General features: G+C 48.2%; 1 non-coding gene across 1 annotated transcript; it reads right to left on the bottom strand.

Moving 5' to 3' along the window:
- Positions 1–2,031: 2,031 nt before the first annotated feature.
- Positions 2,032–2,104, bottom strand: TRNAG-CCC (transfer RNA glycine (anticodon CCC)). Its single transcript has one exon. It is a non-coding gene; the product is annotated as a tRNA-Gly (tRNA).
- Between the last annotated feature and the right edge of the window lie 4,754 nt (positions 2,105–6,858).

Genomic DNA, 6,858 nt, shown 5'->3' with positions numbered 1-6,858 from the left:
GTTGCCTTTGTGCCTGCTTTTCAGCCTTAATGCGAGGCTGCTGTGTATTCATTGTGAAAAATTCCATCCTCTCTTTGCTTCCGTGTTCGGGGTGGCCATTTTCTGGAGAGTATGTATCTCTAGGATATCCATAGGCATTACATTTATAGTCATTGATTTAGCAAATGTGAGCACCTACTGTGTACCAGGCACTAGAAATAGGAGCAGCATCAGGTCCAACTGCCCCTGCCCTTACGGAACTGACAGTCTAGCAAGGTAGATGGACCAACAGACATTCTCAGGAGTGAAGTTGGCATTACAGGATATTATAAAGAAGTTCTGGAAAACAGTTGGCAAGGTATCTTAACATGGTCTGGGGTCACCCTGAGCCTACAAGGTACCTTTCGTGTACTGATTTCTTTAACCCTCACAACAGACAAGAACATAAAGTCCCAGAATGTTGAATAGCTTGCCCAAAGTTACATGGCTAGGAAGTGGCAGAGCTGAGGGTGGAACCTGGCTTCAGTGTCAGTCTCATAAGCGCCATGCTATACACCCGCCCTGGGCTCCCAGGAAAGGGGATGGTCACTGAATCCTGAAAGAGCCATCAGTGTTAGGCTAAGAGGTGGAGGAAAAGTATTTCAGGCAGTGTGAATAACACATACAGAGACATGGAGTTTTTTCTGGAGAAGCTAAAAGCAGGAGAGGGTCATAAAGGGAGAGGCTATGGTGAGAAGTGGGGCTGGAGAGATAGGCAGGGGCCAGATCATGAAAGACCTTAAAAGCTGTGGGCTGGGGAAAGCCATTAGATTTTAAGCAAGGAAATGACATGATCAGATTTGGTTTGCAGAAAAATTACTTTAGCTGGTAGTTGGAGAATGGATTTAGGATTATTTTGAGGATTAAAAGAATTTAACAGTTACAGTAGAGTAAGTAGCTGATATGTTTCAGCTGCTATTATTACTGTTATTTGTTTTCAGTGGCCCAGCAGAGGAGATTATAAGGAGGAGCATGCAAAGTAGAGCACTAATGTCCAGGGACATTGGAACACTGAAGTGTCACAGAAGTGAAAAGGAAGTCTTGGTGAGCAGTGTCAAATGCTGCCAAACAATTGGGATTATACCTGAGAAGTATTTATTGGATTTACTGAGTTGGAGATCATTGGTGAACTTGGCCAGAGCAGTTTCAGTAGAGTGCAGCACAGGGACGGAGAGGGCAATGGCACCCCACTCCAGTACTCTTGCCTGGAATATCCCATGGACGGAGGAGCCTGGTAGGCTGCAGTCCATGGGGTTGCTGGGAGTTGGACACGACTGAGCGACTTCACTTTCACTTTTCACTTTCATGCACTGGAGAAGGAAATGGCAACCCACTCCAGTGTTCTTGCCTGGAGAATCCCAGGGACAGGGGAGCCTGGTGGGCTGCTGTCCATGGGGTCGCACAGAGTCGGACACGACTGAAGTGACTTAGCATAGCATAGCATAGCATAGCATAGCAGCACAGGGGATGTGAAAAGCCCGACTATACAGACCTGACATGAGCAGTTTCCAGGGGTCGTCAGACAATATTTATTTAAAAACCAGCCCCCCTTTTTCTGAGGTTTCTGTTCTTTCCCACCTTCCAAAAAAAAAAGAGGTTGTACAATACCTGATGTGACTGTGGGACAGGCACTGGGCTTATGATGGGGAGGATGGTTGAAGAATGGTCCTGACCTCCAGGAGCTTCCAAGCCAATGGGCTCCAGGGACAGAGATGTTTCTATATGAGGGAAGGAAACCGCTGGAGCCTGGAGGGTTGGAATGGACATGAGGGAAGACTAGGATAGGACAGGGCCGCTTTATGACTTTCATGAGCCCTGGGCACTTTTGCCTTCATGGGCCCCTGTACCTAAAAAAATCTAAAACTATACTTTAGGACTGTGTTGGTATAAAGATGAATATATTACTATTATGTACCAAAATGTTTCCTTCCATTTAAAAGCTCATTTTTCCCCCCTTCTACTTTTTCTTTAATTTGGCTGTACTGGGTCTTAGTTGCTACATGTGGGATCTAGTTCCCTGACCAGGGATTGAACCCAGGACCCCTGCATTGGGAATGCAGAGTCTTAGCCACTGGACTATCAAGGAAGTCCCTCTTCTGCTTTTAAAGGGAATTGAATCCTTTTTGTGATGTGGATTCTAGGCCTGGTGCCTACTGTGCCTAGTGGATGAGCCAACTCTGGACGAGGGTCACGGGATAGTGTGGGGCCCTGGGGGATAGTGTGAGATCCCTGGGTACCTGGGGATAAAGAGGCAGGAAGGAAACAAACCCTAGTCTCAATTCTGTTTAGCACCAACTCCACATCTAAGGCAGACCCTGTAGGCCAACAAGCTCAGGAAAGGGCAAAATTGGCTTCTGGAAGTTGAGAGTTTGGGTGCTCATGCTGCAGACACTTTCATAGAGGAGGAAGCACCAGTCTTCTTGCCAACAAAGCCCCTCGGCCAAGAGCTCCACTGGGCAGCTGATGGCAGATGAGACCAGATGGTGGTTCATTTGGAGCTGCCTCTTATCAGAGGCCCAGCTGCCTTGGTCTTGTCAAAGCAACCTCATCAGCCTTCTGTCACTAATGCCACTGCCAAGGGTGGGGTGAAGGGGGCAGTTAAGGGAGGTGGCAAGTAGACTTTTCACAGGTTAGGTCTCTGCTTCTGAGAAGTGCCAAGGATCCCATGAGCTGTCACTGTCCACCACAAAAGGAAGGATTTTACTCTGGGCTTTTGGATAAGTGTACATGTGTATGTATGAGAGATGTGGAGGAGGGATGTGGCCCATTCCTGTTTCTATTTCGTTAAACACTGATTGCCAGCAAAACCAGTAGTGGGTGGGAGGTTGTGATTTTAAAAGCCCAATTCAGATCTTTTTCTTTAGAACTTATCCATCTGAGCCCATTCCTGCTGCTAAGCCCGGGAAGTTTGTCCTGACTTGGAATCAGCCCGACTCACCCTCCTCATTGCCATTTGCCATGGTGATTCTTGGTAGGGGGTGGGTGGGGTGGGGCTGGGTTCAGCTCCCTAGAAAAAACCAGGACCAAACTTCTTCCTAATCCCCTTCCACAGCCCTCCCCTCCCCTCCTCTCCACCCCGCCCCACCTCTAGTTTTCCATCTCTCGGCCTTTGTTTGTTTTTGATTTTGTCAGTCTCTCACCTCTGGATGGGTTTTTGTTTATTTTCAAACTGTCTGGGGCTGTGCACCATGGAGACAGTGTCCTGGGCTGCCTCTACCCCTGATCTGGTTAGAATAAGCCCCTCTCCTTCGCATGAATCTCCAACCTGACATTTGGAACATCCAAAATAAATCATAATATTCTGAAGTAAGATAGAAACCACCACTCCACCCACTCCTGTTGGCGCTCTTATCCACTTGGAAAGAGTTTTTAGAAAATTTCCAGTATTCCACTGCAGTGCCCACATAGCACAGCCCTGAGAAGGGGAAGAAGCATTTATTGAATGCCTACTGTATACCAACCACTGGGCTAGGCTTTGCTTGTATTAAAAATCTGGTGGTGAAAGTGATGTTTCCTGCACTAAAATTTAACTGCAAGCTCTTTGAGGGCAGGGCCCAGGTCATCTGTGTAAATCCAAGTATCTAAGATATTGTGGAAGCTTAAGAAAAGCTTGTTGACTGAATAAATGGATGAAAGGATGTATGAAATTTCTTTGCCATAGTAGAGGGTAATGTCAGCAAAGATGACTGAGGTCAGACAAGAAAAAATTCATTGGTAAGCCAGTACAGATGGATGAGGGTTTCAGAAAATTTTATGGACATTTTTCAGTTGATTTCAGAGTCTCATTCTTTGTCACCAAGAATACCTTTTGGGAGTAGATTGGGGTGGGGAGGACAGAGTCTTTTAAAAGTTTCATTTTTAAAGGCTCAGACTCAAAATGCAAATGGTCCTAAGAGAGATTAAATTATTGATTTGATGTTTATTCATACACAAGTGTAAGTGACCGAAGAGGAAGCCATTCCTAAGAACAGGTTTTAGTAAGAGTTTAGAAGGGGCGGGGAAGTGGTGAGAGAGAAATCCCTGGAAGTTCAAGGGTGAGTGGAGTTTTGACCATGTGAGGGGGTAGGGGGAGAGGGCTGAGGCCACTGGAGTCAGACGTACTTGATAACCTGAACCCCTTGGGCCCAGTGAAATCAGCCTGTGGTGCTGACAGGCCCTTCTGCCCTGGCAACATTGGTCACTTCAGTCAAACTGCCTGCTGGTGGGGCAGGAGGAGACAAGGCCGGTCCAAATTCCTGGGAAGTATGGACTGCATACCGTTTAAAGGTGTAGTTCTTACTGTTCTCAAGCATGTCCAGGCTATCCCAAAGAGGTCCGTAACACATCACCTATCAGAGGTCTGTAGGGATTTAAAACTAGAACATCAATAATATTTTTAGAGGGTTTACGTATGCTTGAAAAGCATTTATCATCTTAGTTTCTGACCCACTTATTTCTTTGGTTTGATACTTGTTCTGAGGTCCATATCACTCTCCTGGTACCGAACCCAGCTTCCCCGTAGGGAACCGATTTCCACTCTCCCTGGATTTTGGTAAAGCTGAAGGCCCCTCCCATCCACACACTCAAGGGGGTGGAGCAGTGGCTGAGGCCCGAGCCAATCAGTGAGTTTCAGCCCCGCACCTTTGCCTCAGTGATTGGTTCAGATATGGGCATGTGACCCAATCAGACTCCCCAAGGAGATTGTTTTTCTCAAGCTGCTAGGAAAGAGGCTTGTATTCCTTCTGCTGCCATCTTGCTGCCTTGGGAAGCTTCAGGCTGATGCCAACACAGCCGGGAAGCAAAGCCAAGAGGGGAAAAGGAACAGGGTCACAATGATGATGTTTGAGTACTGAATGCAGTTATGCCTGGAGCTGGATTTTTCACAAGTGACCAGTGTGGTGGTTTAGTCCCTAAGTCGTGTCTTACTCTTTGCGACCCCATGGACTGTAGCCTACCAGGCTCCTCTCTCCATGGGATTTTCCAGGCAAGAATACTGGAGTGGGTGGCGATTTCTTTCTCCAGGGGATCTTCCCAACCCAGGAATCGAACGTGGGTCTCCTGCACTGCAGGCAGATTCTTTACCGACCGAGCTAGGAGGGAAGCCATGGTAGCTCAAGTGACCAATGAAGTCCTCTTTATTTAACAGAGTTTCAATTGGGCCTTGTGGGGAATACAAGGACGGAGTCCATAACTTATACCCATTGTCATCTCTGGTGCTCCGTTATTTTTGGTGTAAACCTTTTATTGAATATAGAAAGATGAAGTTTTCAGATATATGAGTCTGAATTGTTGAATTTTGACAATCCTCACCCCTGGACTATACCCACAAGGCACTCAAACCAGTGCAAAATGAGAATTGGGCAACACACACACACAAAACACCATATTCTGGGGTATTCTGCAGCCTTAGCATCAGGATGTTTCCTTGGGTCACCTTGCACTCTTCCAGAAAGTCTTCTGGCCTAGGGAACCCCAGAGTACTCTGAGGTCTGTGAGCAGCGGAGGGCGGATGAGACCAGGGCTCCAGGTTATAAATTATACTGGTGTATCTTGGCCCTCCAGAAAACCAAAGGTTGACTCTGTAGCAATAGAAGGAATGAGGGAGAAAGGCACAACCATTTATTAAGTGCCTCCTGCATGGTGGGCATATCGAAAGAATTATTTGATCTTCACAATGTCCTTTCAAGGCAGATACTATTGCCTTTACTTTACAGGAGAAGAAAGAGGCTTGGAGAGGTGACTGCCCAAGGTGAAAAAGCCCGAAAGAGGCAGAGCCCAAGCTGACTCTAGAGCTGAAATAATAAGACAGGTAAATGTGAGGCTGCAGCTAGAGGAGCTGCCTGAGCAAAAGGGATCTGGGCTGATGGGGTAGGAGGCTGGAGTGGGCAGCACCAGGCTCAAGGTGTGCCAAGGGGGCTCACTTCCCAGGCAAAGACTGTTAGCTCTGCCATGTCTCATAAGCACAGTGCACCTGGATGCTGGAAACAGGCACAGGGGAAGTCTCCCCCGACACCCACACTATAATGAGAGCTTTGGGCTCAGCTTCATTCACCTTTCCAGCCCCGTCATTGCAGACCCAGTAGGTGAGCTCTGAGGGGCACATGGCACTGCATGTGGGGCACGGAGGGACGGCCTCTCCTTTCCACCCCCACTGCCTGCTCAGAGATTGGGCCATCAGCCTACTCTGATTCAATTGACTTCTTCTAAACCTTGCATCCAGGGGCTGCCAGCGGCCAAATCCCCCTGATTGTCTGAGATGTTCCCGACATCAGAGAATAAACAGTCTCCCCTGTCCAGCCAGCTGTGCTGAGCATCATTCCTGTCTCCCAGCCTGTTTGGCCGGGTGGGGCTGCAGCCCTGTGTCCACCTCCAGCAGAGGCCTGGAGGGCCTGGTGAGTAGCTGGAAGGGAGACGGGAGGTGACCATCTGTGTTCAGACTGCACAGCACATTCCTGTGCCTGAGTCCCCATTTCGCCCCCCTGCCAGGCACCTCAGCCACTCCTGGCACAAGCTTTTTATTTGTACTAATGACTCTTGTGACTTCAGACAAGGTCAAGACAAGGCCACTGTCCCTAGGTTTGGAGCCCCTTCACCCGTGCCCAGAAAGCTGCCTGGGGAATTTGAAGCTCCTACATCGTTCTAGGTAGATCTGAAGGCATCACACCCCTAAGGCTTGTTTTACAGAGGTGCGGGCATCGTGAGTCAGTGCCGAAGCAAGGCAAGACCCCAGGGTTTTTTTATTTTTTATTTTGCTGTCCATTACCTTGGGATGTTGTGGCTAGAATGACGTGAGGGGCTCTGGGTGAGAGGGGCAGTCCATGTTTTTGGAGAGGAGCAGAGGTGTTTTCATCCTACGCCTGT

This window comes from Bos javanicus, chromosome 10 (assembly GCF_032452875.1).
Source record: "Bos javanicus breed banteng chromosome 10, ARS-OSU_banteng_1.0, whole genome shotgun sequence".
Lineage (NCBI taxonomy): Eukaryota > Metazoa > Chordata > Mammalia > Artiodactyla > Bovidae > Bos > Bos javanicus.
The sequence above is the reverse complement of the archived record's forward strand: the minus strand, read 5'-3'. Positions and strand labels throughout refer to the sequence as shown.